The 22,332-nt window shown below is 51.2% G+C and overlaps 3 long non-coding RNA genes across 5 annotated transcripts; 1 reads left to right on the forward strand and 2 right to left on the reverse strand.

The window, feature by feature from the left end:
• Nucleotides 1-1,209: 1,209 nt before the first annotated feature.
• LOC142028382 (uncharacterized) lies at nt 1,210-9,165 on the reverse strand. Of its 2 annotated transcripts, none has more exons than XR_012649564.1 (3): nt 8,972-9,165; nt 7,920-8,454; nt 1,210-2,394 (listed from the first exon to the last, which is right to left on the reverse strand). It is a non-coding gene; the product is annotated as an uncharacterized LOC142028382 (long non-coding RNA). The 2 variants fall into 2 exon arrangements; XR_012649565.1 differs by lacking the exon at nt 1,210-2,394 and adding an exon at nt 4,992-5,649.
• A 31-nt stretch (nt 9,166-9,196) lies between these two features.
• LOC142028380 (uncharacterized) lies at nt 9,197-16,828 on the forward strand. The gene is made up of 3 exons (XR_012649563.1): nt 9,197-9,608; nt 10,337-10,478; nt 16,696-16,828. It is a non-coding gene; the product is annotated as an uncharacterized LOC142028380 (long non-coding RNA).
• LOC142028379 (uncharacterized) lies at nt 10,260-18,972 on the reverse strand. 2 transcript variants are annotated; one of them, XR_012649562.1, is made up of 3 exons: nt 17,259-18,972; nt 11,460-15,973; nt 10,260-10,466 (listed from the first exon to the last, which is right to left on the reverse strand). It is a non-coding gene; the product is annotated as an uncharacterized LOC142028379 (long non-coding RNA). The 2 variants fall into 2 exon arrangements; XR_012649561.1 differs by lacking the exon at nt 10,260-10,466 and having other exon boundaries at nt 10,883-15,973; nt 17,259-17,365; nt 17,503-18,972.
• Between the last annotated feature and the right edge of the window lie 3,360 nt (nt 18,973-22,332).

Consider the following 22,332-nt stretch of genomic DNA (forward strand, 5'->3'; position numbering starts at 1 on the left):
CATCCACACTGGGAGGACCCCCAGCAACGCCCCTCAAACTGCTTGTGCTTCACCCCCAATCTTCCCCAAACTGGGGAGTTTTTTGCTTTTTCAAAATACTCAGTTTGGGGTGTGTTTCAGTGCTTTTCCACAACATAAAAAGGGGTGATCTTTCAGTTGTGGGTTTGTGCATGAAAATGGGGTGGGTTTTTTGCTTTCCAGCTGCACCAATCCAGGCGGATTTGGCTTTCCCAGGAGTCCCAAAGTCATTTGGTTTTTTTCCCTTTGCAGACCCAGAATCAGGGGGTTTGGGGTTGTCCTGGTTTCAGCTGGAATAAAGTTCATTTTCTTCCGAGTAGCTGGTACAGGGCCATTTTGGATTTAGGGTGAGAATAACGTTGACAACACCCCGATGCTGTAGTTGTTGCTAAGCAGTGTTTATACTAAGTCAGGGACCTTCCATCTCCTCATACCGCCCTGCCAGCAGAGGCTGGGGGCGCACAAGAAGAGTCGCTGAGCTAAAGCAGGATTCCAGGTAAACAGGTCAGCTCGAAATACACCACCTCCTTTAAAAGTTAAGAGCGATTGGAACACTTAAAATCAGCATTTAGGCTAATCGATACCATTTTGAACACCTTCTTAGCATACAAGTAAACACTCTTGCCGGTGTTGGAAAACGTCTCCTCCCTTCCTTACAGCACCGCTGCAGGGAGATAACCCTGGGAGGCTGCGGGATGAGGTCATACGCAATCAGAATCTACGCTTACGGATCCACCACAACAGCTACAGCCCTTGCGCTGCTGCTGCTGCTGCTTTGCATCTTGCTTGTTTGGTGAATAAAGCTGAAAGTGAAGTGGAAAACTACAAAGAGCAAAATGAAAAATAAAGAATAAATCTCAATCATTCACTTTACGCTAAAAAGGCGTGCCCATGTTTATATACGTCCAATAAAAATACTTATACTGTAAAAGTATTTGATTTTCCTTTTCCATTACCTTAACTTGCACAGCTCTGAATACATACCATTAAATTATCTCTCTCCAAAGTACACATTTATAATGGGACTAGGGGTTTTTGTGCGTGTTACAGAACGCGGAGGGACACCTGGCCAGCTGGGCTGCCCAAGAGAGGCGCTACTGAACTGCCAGGGAAACGCACCATTGAAAGCGAGACAGAAAGAAAGTACTTCAGAGCACTCCGTCAAAACATCAGGAAAAAAAACCCATAACATCCAGTTGCCTCTCTTTTTAAACGTTTAGAAAAATACCTAACTGCTTACATACACCTAACAAATCATATACTACAGCTATTTGGCAGTTACAGTTTAAACAATGCAAGTCAATTTGTAAAATCCCCAGTGCTGCAATACCTCAGACTACCAAAAAGGACTGGCAGGTTTCCTAATGCTTTTGGCAGTACTGAAGCATGCAGAGCAACACGTTTTCATGTTATCTCGACTGTTACAACTGAGAAACCAAAGACCAGTGATGCCATCAACTTTAGGAAGATGGGCTGTGCTTGGGTCTTTGGAAGGAAACTGACTTTTTTTTTTTTTGTCTTTTTTTAAAAGAGAGTGAAAAGTCTCGTTACTGATGACTTCTACTGTCAAGTCGATCACCTCTGAAGATCCACTCTGATGGGAAGTTCCTAAAACAAAATTTCTTTGAGAGAGAAAGACTTCCATTTTGGAAAATCTCTTTCCAACTGATGTCAAAATTACACACTGTAGGTTAAAGGAAAAAATACATTACTGAAGCAGTAACTCATCAAAAACACCTCAGGACTCACTGTCACTAGTTACAAGGCTGCTAATGCTTCCTGGGAAAGCCTGGAAAACACACAGATGCGATGCCCGTTTTGTCCTGTTTTGTCCACGTCTCTTCTTTGACCTTGATTGCTTTTAGTACAGATGCTAATTATCTCCGTAACGTTTTTGAGTACTACTAGAAGATATTTAAAAAAAAATCATTGACTGTAAAAGCATAAAGGTTTTATCATGAAAACAAAGTCTGTTTCTTCTGAACAGCTGAACTCTTACGAACAGTTTCTTCCCTCTTTTAGGACAAAATTATTTTCACAGTATCATTTACTAGCAAGCACACAGCAACAGAAGATTATGCTTTCAGGAAGAGAAAATAAACTGCGGGAAGTAAACTTTGTATAGGTGTAACATGCTCCAGAACAGAACTTATTTTTAGTATTTCTGTTAAAATATTTCATGTAAAAAAAAGTAGAAGGAGAGTTGGCACACTCTCAACATTAAAGTCCGTACCGCAAGTACCTTTGGAAAAATGCAGACACACATCGTAGGCGTACCTTGTACTTGCAGGCCACTACGGAATCTTTCCATCCGTCTCGTACCGTCACGGCAGAAGAAAGGGCAACCACGGCGAAACGGTGCCAGCTGACATCCAGCTGAGAGAAGAAAAGAAAAACATTAGCACAAAGCTGGGTAGGAACCCAAAGCTGCCCTTTTTTTTTTTGTGAAGGTTTGTGAAGACAGTACGACTGAGCGGAGGAAAAAGTATTTTTGCGTCATCTTCGGTACAGCTGTTGACACAGGCCACTAAAGCTTCTGCATTTTTCAGACAAACGTGCCTTTTTTTTTTCCTTTCTTTTTTGACTCATCGGCAACTTTACTTTCACTAGAACTCACTTTCCTGGATACACGCAGGTGACACACATAGAGACCTACCTACATTTTCTCAAGCCTTAGTACAGCCGAGGCTTCATCACCCTATACGTCCCAAGTTGAGTATTTTTGCTAAAGAGCACAGCAACACATCTGTCCTTGTGAACTGCCTCGTTGCAAAAAAGGAATCACTTTTTCCAGGCCGTTGCTCCGAACGGGCAAGATCTTTTAAAACCGCAGCTGTGCCACCAAACCCGCTCAGGGTCCCTCCTAGCTTTTGACCGCCCTGAGATTTAACAGGCACACGCTCCATTCCATCTTCCAACAGCAAAAATAGGCTAACGCTCTCGGACCCAGAGCGCAACCCTACGCACACAGCCTGCTGTTTTGATGAGGAGCCACCCAGCATCCCTGCGAGCACAGCTGCACGCGCCAGATCGGTTTCCCCTATGCCGCGAGTTACCGGTTTCGGTGAACGTAGTTTCTGACGCTTTAAACCGAAAACCGTATCTCGATGCTTCGCCACAGTAGAAACGACCCATCGCCAGAACGCTACAAAAACGCAGTAACACCAATTGCAAACCCACAGCAGCAACAGCTCCAGAAATATTTAGACCAGGAACAAGGGAGAAAAATAAAACAGCTTCATCTCACGCACAGGGGAGCGGCAGGCAGAGAAAAGGGTCGGCATTCTGAGCCCTTACAGAAAACGGGCATTCTCCTTCCGTTCCTCAGCCCGTCCGTCAAGGTCTAAATACCGCAACACTACTACGGCAACGTCGAGAGTAGGGAACAGCAGCCCTGCCGCTGGACTTGCCGCTGACCCATGCTATTTACGTAGCAGGACGCGTAAGCAGAGGGACGCGTTTTGCCACACGCAGCCCTGAACTTCCTGAAAATTTACGTTTACAAAAAAAGCCACTTGGAACATATTGCCAAACAACATTCGGCAAGAAAGCTTTGATGCGTTTGACACACGCAAGTTTTTGGTCACTTGCTATTTGCTTCCTGTTGCTGCTGCTGTTCTTCCTTCAGAAATTCTACTCGTAGCCCAGTTATTCACTACTGGTTCAAGCATTTGCCTTCCTGGTATTACCAGCACATTCACAGAGGCAAGTAACTTAATTGCTCTTCTACAATTATCCAAACGACAATTACAGCCATGAAAGAGAAGGAGAGGTCAGGCAGCAGAAGAGCTCTGCAGGCTGGCACCAGTCAATATTGCACTCTCTAAAAACAAACAACAACAAAACAAAACCGTGACCCTGTATCCTTCTTTTTTTTTTTTTTTTTTTTTCCCTTCTTCTTTCAGAGCTCATCCCTGCCTCAGCATTTTGTCTTGTCAGAGCACGAAGCGCAGGTGATCCGTACCCTGACGACTTCTGCGTGTGATGAACGCCTGTTCAGAAATAGTCCAGATCTGCAAGACTGGTGTCATTTCTATGGTTTTAATCATCATAACTCACATTTTATTTACTCACGCATTTGTGAGGAAACTAATTAACTCTTAGACACTGCCTCTCCTTTTTTTGGGGGGTGGGGGTGGAAATGTGTTAGAGACTGAAAAACATTACAATTCAGAGCTCCCAACCACGAGGGAGTGGTGGAGAAATCAATGAAAGCAAAGACCAACAGCAGCAACATCAACTGGAAGTTGGCTTTCATTCCGATCACGTACTTAAGCGACTCTCCTTGCAAGTCTATGCCTCGGTCCTAGGAATGACTAGTCCCTTTTTGGAAGGACAAACTTTTTCACTTAAAAGTCCTAGACTGAAGACTCCGCTGAACGGAATGGGGATTGTCCCACGGGACAACATGCCGTCAACACTCTTAATGGGGAAGGAAAAAAAAAAACCCAAATAAAAATCAAGTTTAAGTACCAGTTCCCATCACGTTTCACTCATTACATTTCTGCTGGCATCTAGGTGCTCAAAAATGAACTACAGGGACACCACATATTCCTGAAAATTCAGTTATACATAAAAAAATAAAAGGCTATTTCCAACTTGCCCATAAAAATCAGTATGAACAGAGAGGAGAGAAACACTCGACCCTGAAGAAGCTAACAGGCAGCTCTGAATTTACCAGACAGGAAATTTCATTCTTTCCCCTGAAACAAAAACACATCAAGGGACCAGTTCAGGAACAGGGCGCGATCTGTTAACAGCAATTTTTCCATCGTCTTTTCTGCACTAGCAGCAAATTTGCCTTCCCTGTGGGTTTAACGTGGAGCATCTGTAGTGCCCTCGAACTCGCAAGTGTTTCTCTCCGCCCCCCCAGCCCGATACGTGCGATTACCTGAGCAGCAAGCGGAATTAACCACGCAGGATTTTCTTCGTGTGACGCAGGAGGTGACACTGGGAGAAGAGGAGACAAAGAAATGAACCTGCTTGTCACACCCAGCCAACGGTGAAAAGACAGGGGAGGATTCTGCCGGAAGGGCTCTGCACCCCAGGAGCTCCCGCCGGCCAGTTTCTCTCCCCTTTGCCCGGTACCGAGGGGACAACGACACCTCGCCCGCGTCCCCTCGCGGGGGGGGGGCTGCCCCAGGTGAGCCGGGGGACCCCCACCTCGCTTCTGCCCGCGGGAACGGACCGGGAGAGACACTCCACGCAGAGAGAGGAGCGTGGCGTGGATTGCATGCCCGAGGGAAGAGGCCGGGCTCCCCGCTGGCAGAAGGACAACTCACCTCCCTGCTGCTCGGAGCTGCTTGCTGCGGACAGCCCTGCCTGCGCCTGGCCGCTCTTCGGCCGTGCTGGGAGCGCGGTCCGGCCAACGGACGCCCCAGCGAAAAGACGCTCCAGCTAATCGCGCCTCCTGCTCGTTACAGCTGCAGGTACTTTTGCCTCTGGCTAATGCATGCTCCAGACAGCGGACACCCCGCCTCGTTCCAGCTCCCGCTTGCTACAGTTCTGGCTCCTTGAAGCCCCAGCTCCGCACTGGAGCTCCGGCTGATTTCAGCTGCTTCTCCTTACAAGCTCCAGCTACGTGCAACGGTCCGGGCTTTCCATAAGGTTATCTATCAACTGCTGTCAAAACTGGAGCATTAGGATTAAACATCAGAGTTACACGCCAAGTAAATATCCGTTAGTTTGGGCGATTAATTACTTAACGACTATTCTGAGCGGCGCAGAAAGAAGAGCTGGACTCAAAGAGGGCACGTGGGGTCTGAAAAGCACCTTTCCCCCCCGCAGACCATCACAGATGTTGAGTTCGGCCTGCTGCGTGCCGGTCTCCCGAACTTCGGCGTCCGACACAACCAGACCCCCATCTCCGGGGAGGGACCACGCACCCTACCTGCCCCCCGCTTCCCCCCGCAGCCCCCAACACCCTCCCACCCGCCTGCAAAACCAGCCAAGCCGGCTCCCGCTTTTGGCCCCCACACCAGCTGACTCGGGGCCCATTTGGGAGCCAAAAAACCTGGATGCTGAGCCTGTTCTCAAGGCCCAAACACGCAGGGCCGGACCTCTGTTTCTGGGCCCAAAGCCGCGCAGCTCGGTCTGTTTCCGAGCCCCCAAATCAGCCACGCGAGCCTGTTCTCAAGCCCCAGGAACAGAAAACTTGTTCTCCATTTCTGACCCTGCAGTGCCCACGGGCGACGCCGAGCATAGCCACCCCACAGCCCTGCACCCCCGGGGCCCCACACGTAGTTTCGGGGAGTGCTCGGGACCTGCGGAGGGCCCGGCCCCACGCCTCTGCGGGGCAGCCCCAGCACAGGCAGGGCATCGCTTCACGATTGCCGTTTCAGGCTTTATTTCCCCGCCACCAGCGGCACGGCCAGGCCCCCACCCCAACCCCCCCAGCCGAAGCACCCCCCCGGGTAGCCGGGCCCAGCCACCCGGAAAACAAGAAAACCAAAGAGGGAACAACAAGACAGACAACGTGGGGAAAGGCAAGGAGAAGGACACAGAAACAGAGAGAGCGCGGGAGGGATAGGGAGCAGGACAGAGAGATGGAGCAAGAAAGGAAAAAAGGACGGGAGGCAGAACCAAGGGAAAGAGAGACAAGGACAGGGAGCAGGACAAAGGGACGGAAGAGGAAAAAAAAAATAGCAACGGGCTGCAGGACAGAGATGAAGGGATTAAATAGACACAGGGAGCATGACAGAAAAACAGAGAGGAGACAGACAAAAGGGACAAAGAGCAGGCCAGCACTGGAGGGGAAAAAACCAACTGCGATGGGCAGTGGGAGAGAGATACGGAAAAAGAAAAAAATACTGAGGAACAGAAAAAAGAAAGAAGCGACAGCTAGCTGGACAGGGGGACACAGTTAGAAAGGGCGGGAGAGGGAATGGGGCAGAGAAAGACAGACAGAAAAGGTAGCAAAAGAAAGCAAGGCAGAGGGACAGCAAACAGGGCGGGGGGGGAAGGGACAGGGGTCTGGACAGAGATGGAGAAATAAGCAGCAGGGACAGAGAAAAAGAGACAGAAAGAGGGACAGGGAACATGGCAGAGAAGGAAAAATCAGGACAGCGGCAGGACGGAGATCAAAAACTGGGACGGTCCTCAGGACAGAGAGGAATACGAATACGAGCAGGGAGCGGGCCAAAGGGATACAGCGAGAAACGACGGGACAGGAAGCAAGACAGCGCGACAGACAAGAACAATGACAACGAGAGAGAGAGAGAGCGCGCGAGAGAGCGCGCGTGAGAAGCACAGGGGGTTGGGAAATTTAGAAAGCGAGGTATCAGGAGCCCTGCAGAGAGAGGGAGGGTGAATAAAAAAGGGGCAGGAAGCAGCACAAAGGGTCACAGAGAGTAAGAGATGAACAGGAAGGAGGACAGGGACAGTGAGATCCAGAATGACAAAAATAAACAGCAACGGCGAGCAAGACAAAGGGATAGAGAGAGAAACAGAAAGTAGGAAGAAGAGAGATAGGAAGGCAGGGACACAGAGCGGCACGTACAGGTGCAGAGAGGAAAAGAACGCCAGGGGAACAGGCCAGAGAAATTGGGAGGCGGGGAAAGAGGCGGATGCAGATCAGGACAAGGAGATGGAAAAGGAAAAAACAGCGACTGGCTGCAGGACAAAGACGGGGCGGGGAGAGGGAGAGGGAGCAGGACAAGAACGCAGAGAGAAAAAGAAAGGGGGGCAGTCGAAGGAGAGAGAGAGGGGAAGGGGGGGGAGGAAGAAGGAGCAGGACAAGAGAATAGACAGAAGAGGAGAGGTACAGGGAAGCAAAATAAAAATAATAATAAAAAACAAACGTCACAGCAGCATGAGAAAGCAAGGGCGTCAGGAGAGGGGGAGGGAGGGAGGGACCGGGAGGCACAAGAGGAGCGACAGGGCCCCGGAGGCCCAGGACTCACCACAGCTCTCGCTCTTGGAGCTGCCAGGAGACCTTGCCAGTTCAGACGCTTCTTTCTCCTTCTCTCCTCCCTTCCTCTTCTGTAACTCCAGTCGCTTGGCTGTCCTCCACATAACGGAACACGCGAGCGTCTCGCGGCTCTTACGAGATGAGGCCTCCTAGACACGTAGCCTCGCTCGCTCGCTCACTACGTGGCCGTACCGCGCTGCTGGTCACGCATACAGACCCTGGCAGCCTGACCTGCTGCGGACTATGAGGAGGGATCCTCCCACACCCAGAGAGGCAGGCTCTCTCTTGCCTGCAGCGGGAGGCAGCTGCCAGCCAGATGGCCTTCCATTTCTTCTTCTTTACTTTTCTGTGGCCTCTCCAGCTTCAGCAGCTCCCGTCCACAGCCAGTAAGCGCTCCGCCTGTCCCTCTGTGCTCCCGCGCCGCGAGGAGAGGGAGGCCAGGCAGAGACAGCCCACGCGAGCCTGAGGCTGCTGCAGTCAACGGCATCCCGGGGGACGAACGGGCAACTGCACTCACAGCGTGGCCTCTGGGAGAGGGAAAGAGGCAGCAGCGACCGTTATTACTGTAGCTCGACCCTGGCCGGAGCCCCTCCTTCCGCAGGGGCTTCCGCAGACGCCGCTCGTTCCCCGCGCCGCTGCTAACGGCACCCACATTCAGGGAGACTTGAGAACATCGGAGGGCCAGCTTGCTGCCCTCACGACAGGGCTCGGGGGCTGCCTGCGGCTACAGCACAGGCTTCAGGGGAGGGGCTGGAGCTGGGGGCAGCCGCACGGGCCGAGCGGGGCCGGGGGAAGGCGCCGGGGGAGCTCCGGCGACTCGGGGAGGCGCCCGCTGGCCGCGCCTGGGGGGTGCCCGCCTCCGTCCCCTCTTCCCTTCTATCGGCTCTCGGGGAACTGCCCGGCGCTGCCCTGGCCCGGCTCGCCTCCGGCGGACCGGGAGCCTGCCGCGGCGGCCGCTTCGCAGCTTCCCGTCCCGCCAGCGCCCGGCGGCCAGCGGGCAGGAGGCACCCCCCCGCCCCCGCCGGAGGGGATCGCTCGCCTCACCCGCGGTCCCGGCGCTCGCCCGCTGCCGCCGAGACCCGCGCCCTGCGCGCCACCACGCTGCTCCCGGACACCGCGCATGCGCCGGAGGGGCCGGAGCCGACGAGCGAACGCCGGGCTGCCCCACGCGCAGGACCGCGCATGCGCCCGGGAGGCGCGTCCGCGCGGCTGGTCGGGGAGCGGGTGCAGCGGGAAGCCCGCGGAAAACCACACGAAACCGGCAACGCTCCTGCGTCTGACCTGGTCGGACTCCGGGGGCCGCGGCGGCAGCAAGGACTACGCCGCGCCCGAGAGCCACGCTGCCGCCCGGCCGCCGAGTCCGCGAAAACTACAGCTCCCGGCATGCCCCGGGAGGCAGCCTGCCCTGCTGCCTGACCCCGAGGGGAAGCCGCTTCCGTTTCCGCCCACCCCCACGCCGGCGCAGCCGCAGTTCCCGCCGAGCCCCCAGCGCCGCTCCGGGCAGCTCCGGCGCGCTTTCGCCGACCGGCTCCGGCACGGCGCGGCGCGGCACCCCCCCGCCCGGCTCCGGCTCCGGGCAGCGGCCGCCGCCGCTCCGTGCGTCCCACACGGACCCCGCCGTCCTCCTCGGCGCTTTCCCCGGAACCCGCCGGCCGGCTGCGCAGCCCCGCCACTGGGCCCGGTGAGCACCCTCCCCCCCTGCGCGCGCACGTGGTCCCAGCCGCCCTGTGAGCCCCCCCCCCCCCGCGCGCACTTGCTCCCAGCCCCCCTGTGAGCCCCCCCCCCGCGCGCACGTGGTCCTAGCCGCCCTGCGCCCCCCCCCCCCCCGCACGCACTTGCTCCCAGCCCCCCTGTGAGCCCCCCCCCCGCGCGCACGTGGTCCTAGCCGCCCTGCGCCCCCCCCCCCCCGCACGCACTTGCTCCCAGCCCCCCTGTGAGCCCCCCCCCCCCGCGCGCACGTGGTCCCAGCCGCCCTGTGAGCCCCCAGGGCTCCCCCCCGGCCTCTGCACCGGCGGCCCCCACCTCCCCCGGGCCACCCCCGCCTCCGACGTTCGCCGTCCGAGGGGCGCCCGGCCCCGCTCACCTTCTCCCGAGGGGCAGCCACAGCCCGGCCACCGCTCCGCTCCGCTCCTGCCTCGGCTCCCACCGGCCCCGCCCCGGCCCCTCCCCCGGCAGCCCCCCCTTGCCAGGGAGGGGCCGGCCCCATCAGCCTCACTGCCAGCACCTGCGGCTCCTCCAGCCCCGGCCCGCAGCTGGGGGACCGAAACCCGGAACAAAACTCCTCAACACCCATGGGAAGTTAAGCAGCAGGCACTTCCTTGATTGAATGAAAGGTGGCAAGAGTCATCTCATTTGGAAGGGGTGTTAACTGGGGTCAAAATACAGATTTTAATACCCATCTTATTTTAGGCCTAAGACTTGGCGATTGCCAGGTATCATCTTTTCCATTTACCCGGGTCCACCAGCGAGGCCACAAGGGAGATTTCTTCCAGAGAGAGGAGAGAGTTATTAAGGCTGAAGTCCACGATTTGCCTTTCTCCTTCATGAAAAGGTGAGTGGATCATATATCATCACTAGTCACCCAAACAGTTAACCCTGAACTTTTCACCTGTCCTTTAACACAGTCAACTCCAAGCTAAATGTTTTCCGTTATTAAGAGGGGACCAAAGATCATGTAAAATATTATTATACTTTCTACAAACACATCCCCATCTGAGAGCTTTAGCTACTAGAGAAAGTCGTTGGAGTTTGGGGTCAGAGGAGCTGCAAGTATAAACCTTCATTCAGCTCTGTTTAGGATGTGTGATTTTTCTCTGGTTGTCTAAACCAGTCTAAATTTCCATAGATGGTCCTGACTCTGGGTGGCTCTAACAAGGATCCTGGAACTCCAGGAAATTCTAAACATCGTTTTATATTTTAAATATGATCGCAAGTTCCTTCCTGCACTTGTCTCTACGGTTTTGGCAACTGACAGCCCCAAGGGCTGCCTGTACAAGTTTCTCCCGAAGGGCGAGTAAATTAATTCTTTTGTCCATGAGGTGGATGGTTTGGTAATGTTATAATTCACAACGCTATAATTCCTTCTTTCAAATTAAAAAAAAATAATTGCCTTTTAAATCCATCCCATTTAATTTGCTAAAATGATTCTCATTGTTCTGCATCTTTTCTCAAGTTTTGGTTAAATTCAATGTCAGTATTCTCCACGGAACTAGATTTTCATCTGACTTTAGAATCGGAACGCAGGCTGTTACTGAGGTTCAATTTTGTGTCTTTACAAAACTTTGAATCAGTTACAAAACTAGATTTTGGGGTTTTTAATCCAAATTACAAAAACGGTTAATATCAAGATTAACACAGCTCAAACAATAATTGTTTCATTTTGTTTATCTCATGTTTGGAACCCCTCAAAAAAAAATACATACACCCTCTAAACACACAAAAAGATTATTGCCCTCGACAATATTCCTAATAGCAACCCCAATATTATAAACTTTACACAGCTGTTTTCCCAAATAGATAACGTGAAACTTACTTATAGATTTTCAGTTTTAAAGGGCCAGTTTCTTTAGACTTCCAATTTCTTGTTGGTGCTTTCTTTATTCTTGAATAATGAAGCCAAGGTTCTTCTCCCAGACCTTTACCGCTCTAAGGGTTGTTAAAATGACTCGATACGGTCCTTTCCACTTCTCAGTGATTTTACATACATTCAATCTCCTGGTCGGAAGGGATGCGCTGCTACGTCCAATTCTAAGGGTCCAGCTGTGGAGACATACTGACAAAGTTCTTGAAAAGAATTGCTTAAAGAAATCATAACACCTTTTAAAAACCTATCTCCAAAGGCACTCAAGATACTCAGAACATAGGACTCTTGATATGGTCTTTCATAAAACATTTCATAATGACTTAAATTTTCTTTCTCTTCTGGCTATACTCTGATTCTTAACAGAGCCATGGGTAATGCTTTAACCCATGTGAGGAGTGAGGTTTCCTGACAAATTTTACTCGACTGTTGCTTAAGGGTATAGTTCATTCCCTCTCTCTCTCTCTCACCCCCCCCCCTCCCCCCCCCCCCCTTGCTTGTGGTCTATATGGGGTGTGATAGTCTCAATCTATAGATAATACTTTGCTCAACTTGTCTCCTAATCTTTGCTATAAAATGAGGGCCATTGTCAGATGACATTCTTACAGGCACCCCACATTTTGGTATTATCTCTTTGAGCAAGACTTTGAGTACTTCCCTTGCTTTGTTGGCGCGACAAGGGAAAGCCTCGGGCCACCCAGTAAAGATATCAACTAAAACTAGGGTAGATCCTTCTTTTCAAGGCAATTCTATAAAGTCAATTTGCTAATATTCTCCTAAAAAATTTCCTTATTTCATAATCCCAAAGATGATCTTATTACTGATTCGGGGACATTTTTATATATAAATTTCACATCCGCTTCCAATTGTTTAAACAATCTTTGTCGTATTTCACTTTCTGTTCCCCGATATACTTTGTGATGTTCAGCTCGGGCAATTTCTCTTATTATTGTGGGTGGGACTATTATTTGACCTGTCGGTGTTACAGCCTATCCTGTTTCATTTTGTTAGCCTGCAATCTAATAATTAATTCTTCATCTTTTTCGTTATAATTTGGAGTTTCTTTAGGCAATTTTATACTTTTCTCTGGAACTAGTGCTAGGATGCCTTCTTCCGCAGCCTCTTTAGCGGCTTTATCAGCCAGTCGGTTACCTGCGTTCGGACCGGTCTTACCTAACTGATGTGCTTTACAGTGCATTATCGTGACTGCTGTTGGTATTTGAATGGTTTCTAACAATTTCCGTATTTGTTCTGCGTGCTGAATGGTGGTTCCTTGCGCGGATAACAGTCCTCTTTCTCTCCGTATCGCTCCATGCGCGCGTACTACTCCAAAAGCATACTTTGAGTCTGTCCAAGTGTTGACTCGCTTTCCTTGACTTAGTTCCAGAGCTCGAATAAGAGCTATCAATTCAGCCTTTTGGGCAGATATCGTCGAAGGCAAAGTTGGCAACGCAATTACCTCCTCAGTAGTTATTGTCTATCTTGATAAACGTTTTTCTTCACAGATGGAACCGCTTCCGTCGGCATACAGTTCCCAATCTGTTTCTTCTAGCGGCGCATCTCAGAGGTCCAGTCAGCTGGAGTAAACTCTTTCGATTGCCTGCAAGCAGTCACGTTCCAGTTCTCCTTTAACTTGATCGGTTGTTGAAAACGCAACAGGGTTAACGGTGGTAGTAGTGTTTAGGTAAACATCATCTTGTTCCAGCAACACCACTTGGTATTTCAGCATCCTGCTAGGGGATACCCAATGCCCCCCTCTCTGTTTTAGCACAACAGTTATCATATGGGAAACGTACAGTAATCCTTTGTCCTCTAATCCTTTGTCCTCAGGTGAACTTACGAGCTTCCTGGATCAGTAGCACAGTTGCAGTGACGGCTCTCGGACGACCAGAGCATCCCGGACTCACATTACCTAGTCGCTTCGAGAAGTAGGTCACAGCTCGCCCACTTGGCCCTACATATTGGGCCAGGATACCCAGAGCTATACCTCTTCTTTCACGAGCAAAAAGTTCAAGCGTCTTTGTGAGATCTGGCAGGCCTAGGGCTGGCACCCCTATTACAGCCTGTTTCAATTCTTGGAAAGTAGCTTGCTCGGCATCGGTCCAATCCATCGTTTGAGGTTTTGAGCTGCTCCTATAAAGGTCGGGCCAGCAAGCCACAATTTATAATCTACAGGTGACACCACTCGACCATTCCCGGAAACGCTCGTCATTAATTTTTTTCGTCTTAGGTTCGGGGAGACGACAAATTGCCTCTTTTCTCTCAGTTCCCAATTGTCTCTGTCCTTTTAGGATTTTAAAACTCATTTACGTAAGTTTCTTCTTTCTGGGTTATTTGGGGTTTTTTCTGTTGACACTCGATATCCACCGATTCCCCAAAAGTTCAAAAAGTTAATAGTTAGCTTTGTGCATTGTTCTTCCGTCTCAGCTACAATTAACAGATCATCCATATATTTCAGCAAGGTTTCTTGATTATTTTCTTTCTTCCAAATCTCTAATTCTCGTGCCAATTGATTTCCAAAAATGGTAAGACTATTCTTAAAGCCTTGAGGCAAGACTGTCCACGTATATTGTGTTTTTCTCCCAGTCTCAGGATTTTCCCATTCCAAAGCAAAAACCTCTTGACTACCGGGATCCAAGGGAATACGGAAAAAGGCATCTTTTCGGTCTAACACTGTGAACCATTCTTGTTTCTCCGTTAGGGTTGCTAACAAAGTATAAGGATTTGCTACTACCGGATGAATATCTTGTACTATTTGATTTATTGCTCTGAGGAGGTCTTGAACTAATCTACCATCTTTTTCATTAGCCTTTTAACAGGCAAGATCGGGGTGTTATATCTGGATTCACATTCTATTAACAATTTGTATCTTAAAAACGTTTGTATTACCATTGCTAACCCTTTCCGACTTTCCGGTTTTAGGGGGTATTGTTTAATTCTTACCGGATTCGATCCTGGCTTTAAATCAACTCTCACAGGTTCTGCTTTTTGGATTTACCAGGAACTTCCCAGTCCAGACAACTGGAATTACAGCATTAGACTTTGCCTGGTATAATCTTCTGCTTTCGGTAACCATCCTGTTAACAACAAAGCCACTGCTTCGATACGTTTAGTTTCTGGAATCGAAGTTTTAATCTCTCCATTTTTTAATTTAACTTCTGCCTCTAAGTTCTCAAATAGATCTCTCCTTAACAGGGTTTTAGGAGAATCTGGCACATACAAAAACTGCTGAGTGACCCATTGCTTTCCTAATTTCATTGTTAAAGATTTAAAGAAGGGTCTAGTTTCTCGTTCACTTGTTGCACCGACACCGCCAATTTCTTCAAAACTTAACTCTCCCTCTAAGGTATTTAAAACTGAAAAGGTGACTCTAGTGTCAATTCAAATTCAGTGTTCTGTTCTCCCGGTTTAGCTGTAACCAGAGGTTCTGCTGGGAGACTCCCCTCCGGTCCCCGTCAGATACGTTCACTTAAAAAGAACAAACCTACATATGGCACCTTATTCCAGTTACTCTCTCTCCTACAAAACAACAGCAATTGCAATATAGTATTGTAACTCAAAGTTCTGTTTGTTTACCATTTTTCCTGCAATTCACCCCAATGTGCCAATAAACGTCCCAACGGTGATGGTTTTGGTAACTTTTCATCAGCAGTTCCATTTCCTGCATTCTTATTCTTAAACAATTTTGCTAATGCCTTTATACTTCTATACATTCAAATACCAAATACCAAACAAATGCAAATGACAATTGTCCCAAATAATACACAAAGTCCAACCCAGGAATAGCTTTCGCTTATGACTTACGGGCAGACGCCTAGGCTTCCACTGCAGACGGGTACCCTCCAAGCCCCAACCCTGCGAAGCTTTCGCCGCGCCTCACGGGCAGGCTTTCCAAACAAATTCCAAAGAAGCGGCGCCTTACCTTTTTTTCCAGGGAACGCTGCGAGGAGCTTTGCGAGTCGAGGGTGACGGTTCTCCCCGAGAATACCTCGGTGCCGGCCGGAGTTCGATCGACACTCGATCTCGTCCAGTCTCACTCGCAAGGTCCCATCTGGGTCGCCAAAACCGTTCCCGAAATCCGGAATAAAACTCCTTAACGCCAACCTGAAGTTAAGAAGCGGGCACTTTGTTTATCGCAGCGCTGGGGACACGGGGGATCGCTCCTCCAAAGGCGTGTCCCGCTTAGTATCAAAATCCATCAGTTTTTACAGACTTTTCCTGTCAGGTCATTGTTACCTAAGCTCCTTCCGTAGAAATGCATACTATGCTCGTTCTTAAATTTAACCTTTATAATGATCGGTCCTTTGATTATATAACCTTATCAATATTCTTATTTAAAAACAAACAAGCATTGGTCAGTTACACTTAGCTCTGCTGACTGGCATCTTCGATCCTCAAATCGAGATGGGAAGGGTAAGGGGGTTTCCAAGCAGCAAACTGGCGTCCACGACGGTTTCCTTAGTTTCCTGAAACAGAAGGTAGAAGAACCAGTAACTTCCTGGTGAGGTTTCTAGGGTTAGCTCTTTCAAACTTTAACAATATTAAGGTTCCTAGAGTCATGCGTAACGCAGCTCCTAAAGTTTCTATGGCTACGTTTCGAACTTAACGATCCTATACGTTATGCTTCACAATTTTACTTCTTAATCAAACCTAACTCTTCTATGTGATTAAATTTTGATTTCTTTACCGGAATATTTGCAACAGCTGGAGCCCAGCAGGAACAGGGGGGGACACGGCCCGACCCCCCCAGCGCCTCACCTCCTCCTCCCCTGGGCTCCCTCACGGCCCCTCCACTCGTGCAAAGGGAGCGCAAACGCAGCCCGGAGGGCAAAGGGGACGGGCGGCCAGCGTTTATTCAGTCAGTCGCGTGCCTATCGAGTCCTGCCAGCGAGTCTGCTCCGGGGCTCGGGGCGCCCCCCGGCGCTCCCTCTGCCCCTCGGGCACCTCTGATAGCCTATTTCCATACATTCTGTATGGCCCGTCTAAATATGGGGATGGTTTTAATATTTTGTACCAGCTGTGGAAACTGGTTTGCTGCTAGGTGACTGCAAAAGTGAGATTTGGTAAATAATTATTAGAAATCTTATACTAACACTACGATTGAAACAATAGACAAAAGTATAGCCAAGCAATTAACTAGCAGAGGTAGGTACTCCTAAGTTTTGCAGTTCTTTGCTCTTATGACTAGATGTTCCTGTACGCTGGATGAGAACAATGCTGAAACTGACCACGTGTGATTGAACCTGCGTTAAGCTTCAAGATCAAAGAACAAGGACAAGAATAAAGACTTCGAGGACAGCCAGCAAGAACTTCAAATGGGTCGGTGGTTGCAAAAGCAGCCCTTCGTCTCAAATGGATCCTTCATTGCACGTGATCGGACGTAGGCAGTACTATGATAATTGGTTGCCATCGTTTTTATGTATATGTATTCTAATCTGATTAACATGCAATTAGTTATTCTGTATAACCTGTTTGTGCTAAAGCTGTGGCATGCACGCTAGGTGGAACTATCCCCCGTGCATCCAGCGCTGCAATGAAGAATGCCTGCTTTCTAAAACTCCAAAACGAGTCTTGGGGAGTTTCTTCGACTGGCTTTTCAGTATCAGGGGCACAAGGGAGGAAAGGGGAAAAAAAAAAAAAAAAAAAAAAAAAAAAGGCAGCAGTGCGGGAAAGAGAGGGGACCAGGGGAGGGGCAGGGAGGGACCAGAACGCGGAAGAGGGGAGACAGGGCCCCGAGGGCCCGGGGCTGACCACAGCTCTTGGCACTGCCAGGAGAATTTGCCAGTTCAGACGCTTCTTTCTGCTCCTCTCCCGCTCCCCTCCTCTTCTGTAACTCCGGCGGCGCGGCCGTCCTCCCCCTAGGAGAACACGCGTCTCATAGGTCTTGCAAGACGAGGCCTCCTAGGCACGGAGCCTCGCTCGCTCGCACACTACGTGGCCGTACCGCACCGTCGGTGCCGCATCCGGACCCTGCGGTGCACCTCGGCGGTCTGACCTGCTGCGGACTACGAAGAGGGATCCTTCCGCACGCGGAGAGGCAGGCTCTCTCTTGCCTGCAGCGGGAGGCAGCTGCCGGCCGGCCAGCCTTCCATTTCTTCTTCTCTAACCTTTCTCTGGCCTCTCCAGCTTCAGCCGCAGCAGCTCCTGCCCGCAGCCGGTAAGCGCCCCGCCTGTCCCTTCGTGCTCCCGCGCCGCGAGGAGAGGGAGGCCGGGCAGAGACAGCCCGTGCGAGCTTTCCTTGCCGGCGGCGTTTCCTTACCGGGAGGAAGCAACGAGCGCGGCGGCCCCTCCCGCCGGTGCCGCATTGCCGTTACCGTCGGACGGCACGTGCAGGACCGGGGCAGCCCCGCGCACTCGCAGCCTCCGAGCTGCAGTACCGAACATTGGTCGCGGGGTGGCAGCGGCGAGCGCTTGGCACAACGCGCCAGCGCGCATGGGCGGCACCCCAGCTGCAGTACCGAAGTCTGTTCAACAGGTGGCGGAAGAGAGCGCTGGCGAAACGCGCCGCCACCGCGCGTGCACGGCTCCGCGCTGCCGTACCGCGTTTCGGTTGCTAGGCAACAGCAGGAGGGCGGCAAAAGGCGCCACCGCGCATGCGCGGCTCCCGACCGCCAGGGCCGCGTTTTGGTTGCCAGGCAACAGCAGGAGCGCCGTAAACCGCGCCGCCGCGCATGCGCGGTTGCCGAGGCGTCCTGTCGCGTTTTGGTTGCCAGGCAACAGCGGCGAGCGCCGTAAAAGCCGCAGCGCGCATGCGCCCGTGCCGAGCTGCCGTAACGCGTTTGGGTTGCTAGGCAACAGGAGCGGGCCGTAAACCGCACCGCCGCGCATGCGCGATAGCCCAGGCGTCGTGTCGCGCCTCGGTTGCCAGGCAACAGGGGCCAGCACCGTAAAAGCCGAACCACGCATGCGCGGTTGCCGAGCAGCCGTAAAGCGTTTTGGCTGCTAGGCAACAGCAGGAGCGCCGTAAACCGCGCCACCGCGCATGCGCGATTGCCGAGGCGTCTTGTCGCGCCCCGGTTGCCAGGCAACAGGGGCAAGCGCCGTAAAAGCCGAACCACGCATGCGCGGTTGCCGAGCAGCCGTAAAGAGCCTCCGCTGCCCGGCAACAGCTGGAGCCCACCCACGCACGCCACCGCGCGTGCGCCCCTCCCCAACGCCACTTCCCACCTTCGGTCACCGGGCAGCAGCCTCCGCATCCCCGTAACGATCCTCTTCGGCGCATCAGCTGGATGAGGGATGACTGACAGCTCAGACCAGGAGAGACCAGACACAGGCGGCAACTACTTACTGGGGGCACAGGGTTTACGTTGCCCTGCCCTTTCCCCACTCGCAGCCCGGGCAGTCATCTTCATGGCCTCCGTTCCAAAAAGCACCTGAGTGGCTGGAGCGTTTACAGCAGTCAAGTGCAAAGAACAGACCATTCGGGTGGTCGCTTCTGCCCCTGCCCTCCCCACCCCATTATCTAGAGAGGAGAAGCAGCACAGGGAACCTGCAAATGGGGGGGGGAAGGGGGGGGGTGTCCCCTCGAGCAAGCCCCAGGGACTGCTGTATCCCTCTGCATGTGGCATCAGGGTTGCGGGAGTGACAGCAGCCAGTCAACAGATGCTGGCGAGAGATTTAAAAAAAAAAAATAACGCCTGGTTCCGGTGACAGCCTGAAGGCAGGCCACAAGAGACCCAAAGCTGCTCTGTGCCAGAGGGGCAGCTCTGTCCAGCAGGAAACGCCGCGTCCCAGCGCACCAGATGCCAGCGGCCCACCTGCAAGCGAGCGATACCCTGGCGACCCTGGGGCTCGGTTGGGGTGGGCGCACCTTTCCTCACCTCTGAGCCATCAGAACTCTGCTCTCCCAATCCTGCACGCACGCAAGGCTTCTTGTGCGGGGCTCGTCTCTTATCGAAGAGACGCTGCACGGTGTTACTTACCGCCCCGCCCTCTGGCGTGCAAAGGAATCAGCCGTGAAGCAGGGATAGCAAAGAGGCCTGTCGGGATATTAGTAGTCCTCAGCAGATGACCGTAGAGCCCTCGAGGTTCCATCTTTGCTCCCTACAGGAGCGTGGCTCCGCACTCCTTGCCGCTCCCGCCAGCAAGCGACACAATTGCCCTTTGCTGCCTGCAACGCGCAGTACCTGCACGGCCCCAGTACTGCCGCTTAGAGAGCGAGAGGCGCTCGCTATAAAGCGGCAATGAAGAACAAGGACGGCCCGTCAAGATGGCAGGACGAACATAGAGAGCCTCCAGCATTAGCCAGGCAGGGCTTGCAACTCACCTTGTGTCGTGGTTTAACGCCAGCCAGCAACAAAGCCCCACGCGACCGCTCACTCGCTCCCCCGCCCCCAGTGGGACGGGGAGACAATCGGAAGGGCGAAAGTGAGAAAACTCGTGGCTTGAAACGAAAACAGTCTAATCATTTAAAAGAAACAACAACAACAACAACTTGTAAGGAAAAGAAGAAAAAAAATGACAGAGAATGGGGTGCAGGCAGCATGCCAGGGGTCTGGAGCCTGACGGATGATGGGGAGCGGGGGGTGGAATATGGAGGAGGGAAAGGAAGCGGGGGGGGGGGGGGGGGGGGGCGGGGATGGGACAGGAGATAGAAGAGCAGGGGATGCGGGGGGAAACAACTCGCGTGGGTTAAAAACTCGCATGGGTGAAGGGGGCGGGCTGGAGCAGCAGGGGGCATATATGGGGGAGAAACACACGCCGGGGAGAGGGTAGGTGAGGGTACAGAGGTGCATGGGGGGACACGGGGGGGGGATGACCTACCCCAGGGAGTCCACCCAGGATGATCCACAGCAGGTAACTCACCTGGGATAACCCGCAACAGAGCATCCACACCAGATCATCCACACTGGGAGGACCCCCAGCAACGCCCCTCAAACTGCTTGTGCTTCACCCCCAATCTTCCCCAAACTGGGGAGTTTTTTGCTTTTTCAAAATACTCAGTTTGGGGTGTGTTTCAGTGCTTTTCCACAACATAAAAAGGGGTGATCTTTCAGTTGTGGGTTTGTGCATGAAAATGGGGTGGGTTTTTTGCTTTCCAGCTGCACCAATCCAGGCGGATTTGGCTTTCCCAGGAGTCCCAAAGTCATTTGGTTTTTTTCCCTTTGCAGACCCAGAATCAGGGGGTTTGGGGTTGTCCTGGTTTCAGCTGGAATAAAGTTCATTTTCTTCCGAGTAGCTGGTACAGGGCCATTTTGGATTTAGGGTGAGAATAACGTTGACAACACCCCGATGCTGTAGTTGTTGCTAAGCAGTGTTTATACTAAGTCAGGGACCTTCCATCTCCTCATACCGCCCTGCCAGCAGAGGCTGGGGGCGCACAAGAAGAGTCGCTGAGCTAAAGCAGGATTCCAGGTAAACAGGTCAGCTCGAAATACACCACCTCCTTTAAAAGTTAAGAGCGATTGGAACACTTAAAATCAGCATTTAGGCTAATCGATACCATTTTGAACACCTTCTTAGCATACAAGTAAACACTCTTGCCGGTGTTGGAAAACGTCTCCTCCCTTCCTTACAGCACCGCTGCAGGGAGATAACCCTGGGAGGCTGCGGGATGAGGTCATACGCAATCAGAATCTACGCTTACGGATCCACCACAACAGCTACAGCCCTTGCGCTGCTGCTGCTGCTGCTTTGCATCTTGCTTGTTTGGTGAATAAAGCTGAAAGTGAAGTGGAAAACTACAAAGAGCAAAATGAAAAATAAAGAATAAATCTCAATCATTCACTTTACGCTAAAAAGGCGTGCCCATGTTTATATACGTCCAATAAAAATACTTATACTGTAAAAGTATTTGATTTTCCTTTTCCATTACCTTAACTTGCACAGCTCTGAATACATACCATTAAATTATCTCTCTCCAAAGTACACATTTATAATGGGACTAGGGGTTTTTGTGCGTGTTACAGAACGCGGAGGGACACCTGGCCAGCTGGGCTGCCCAAGAGAGGCGCTACTGAACTGCCAGGGAAACGCACCATTGAAAGCGAGACAGAAAGAAAGTACTTCAGAGCACTCCGTCAAAACATCAGGAAAAAAAACCCATAACATCCAGTTGCCTCTCTTTTTAAACGTTTAGAAAAATACCTAACTGCTTACATACACCTAACAAATCATATACTACAGCTATTTGGCAGTTACAGTTTAAACAATGCAAGTCAATTTGTAAAATCCCCAGTGCTGCAATACCTCAGACTACCAAAAAGGACTGGCAGGTTTCCTAATGCTTTTGGCAGTACTGAAGCATGCAGAGCAACACGTTTTCATGTTATCTCGACTGTTACAACTGAGAAACCAAAGACCAGTGATGCCATCAACTTTAGGAAGATGGGCTGTGCTTGGGTCTTTGGAAGGAAACTGACTTTTTTTTTTTTTGTCTTTTTTTAAAAGAGAGTGAAAAGTCTCGTTACTGATGACTTCTACTGTCAAGTCGATCACCTCTGAAGATCCACTCTGATGGGAAGTTCCTAAAACAAAATTTCTTTGAGAGAGAAAGACTTCCATTTTGGAAAATCTCTTTCCAACTGATGTCAAAATTACACACTGTAGGTTAAAGGAAAAAATACATTACTGAAGCAGTAACTCATCAAAAACACCTCAGGACTCACTGTCACTAGTTACAAGGCTACTAATGCTTCCTGGGAAAGCCTGGAAAACACACAGATGCGATGCCCGTTTTGTCCTGTTTTGTCCACGTCTCTTCTTTGACCTTGATTGCTTTTAGTACAGATGCTAATTATCTCCGTAACGTTTTTGAGTACTACTAGAAGATATTTAAAAAAAAATCATTGACTGTAAAAGCATAAAGGTTTTATCATGAAAACAA

Source organism: Buteo buteo, unplaced genomic scaffold, assembly GCF_964188355.1.
Source record: "Buteo buteo unplaced genomic scaffold, bButBut1.hap1.1 HAP1_SCAFFOLD_320, whole genome shotgun sequence".
Lineage (NCBI taxonomy): Eukaryota > Metazoa > Chordata > Aves > Accipitriformes > Accipitridae > Buteo > Buteo buteo.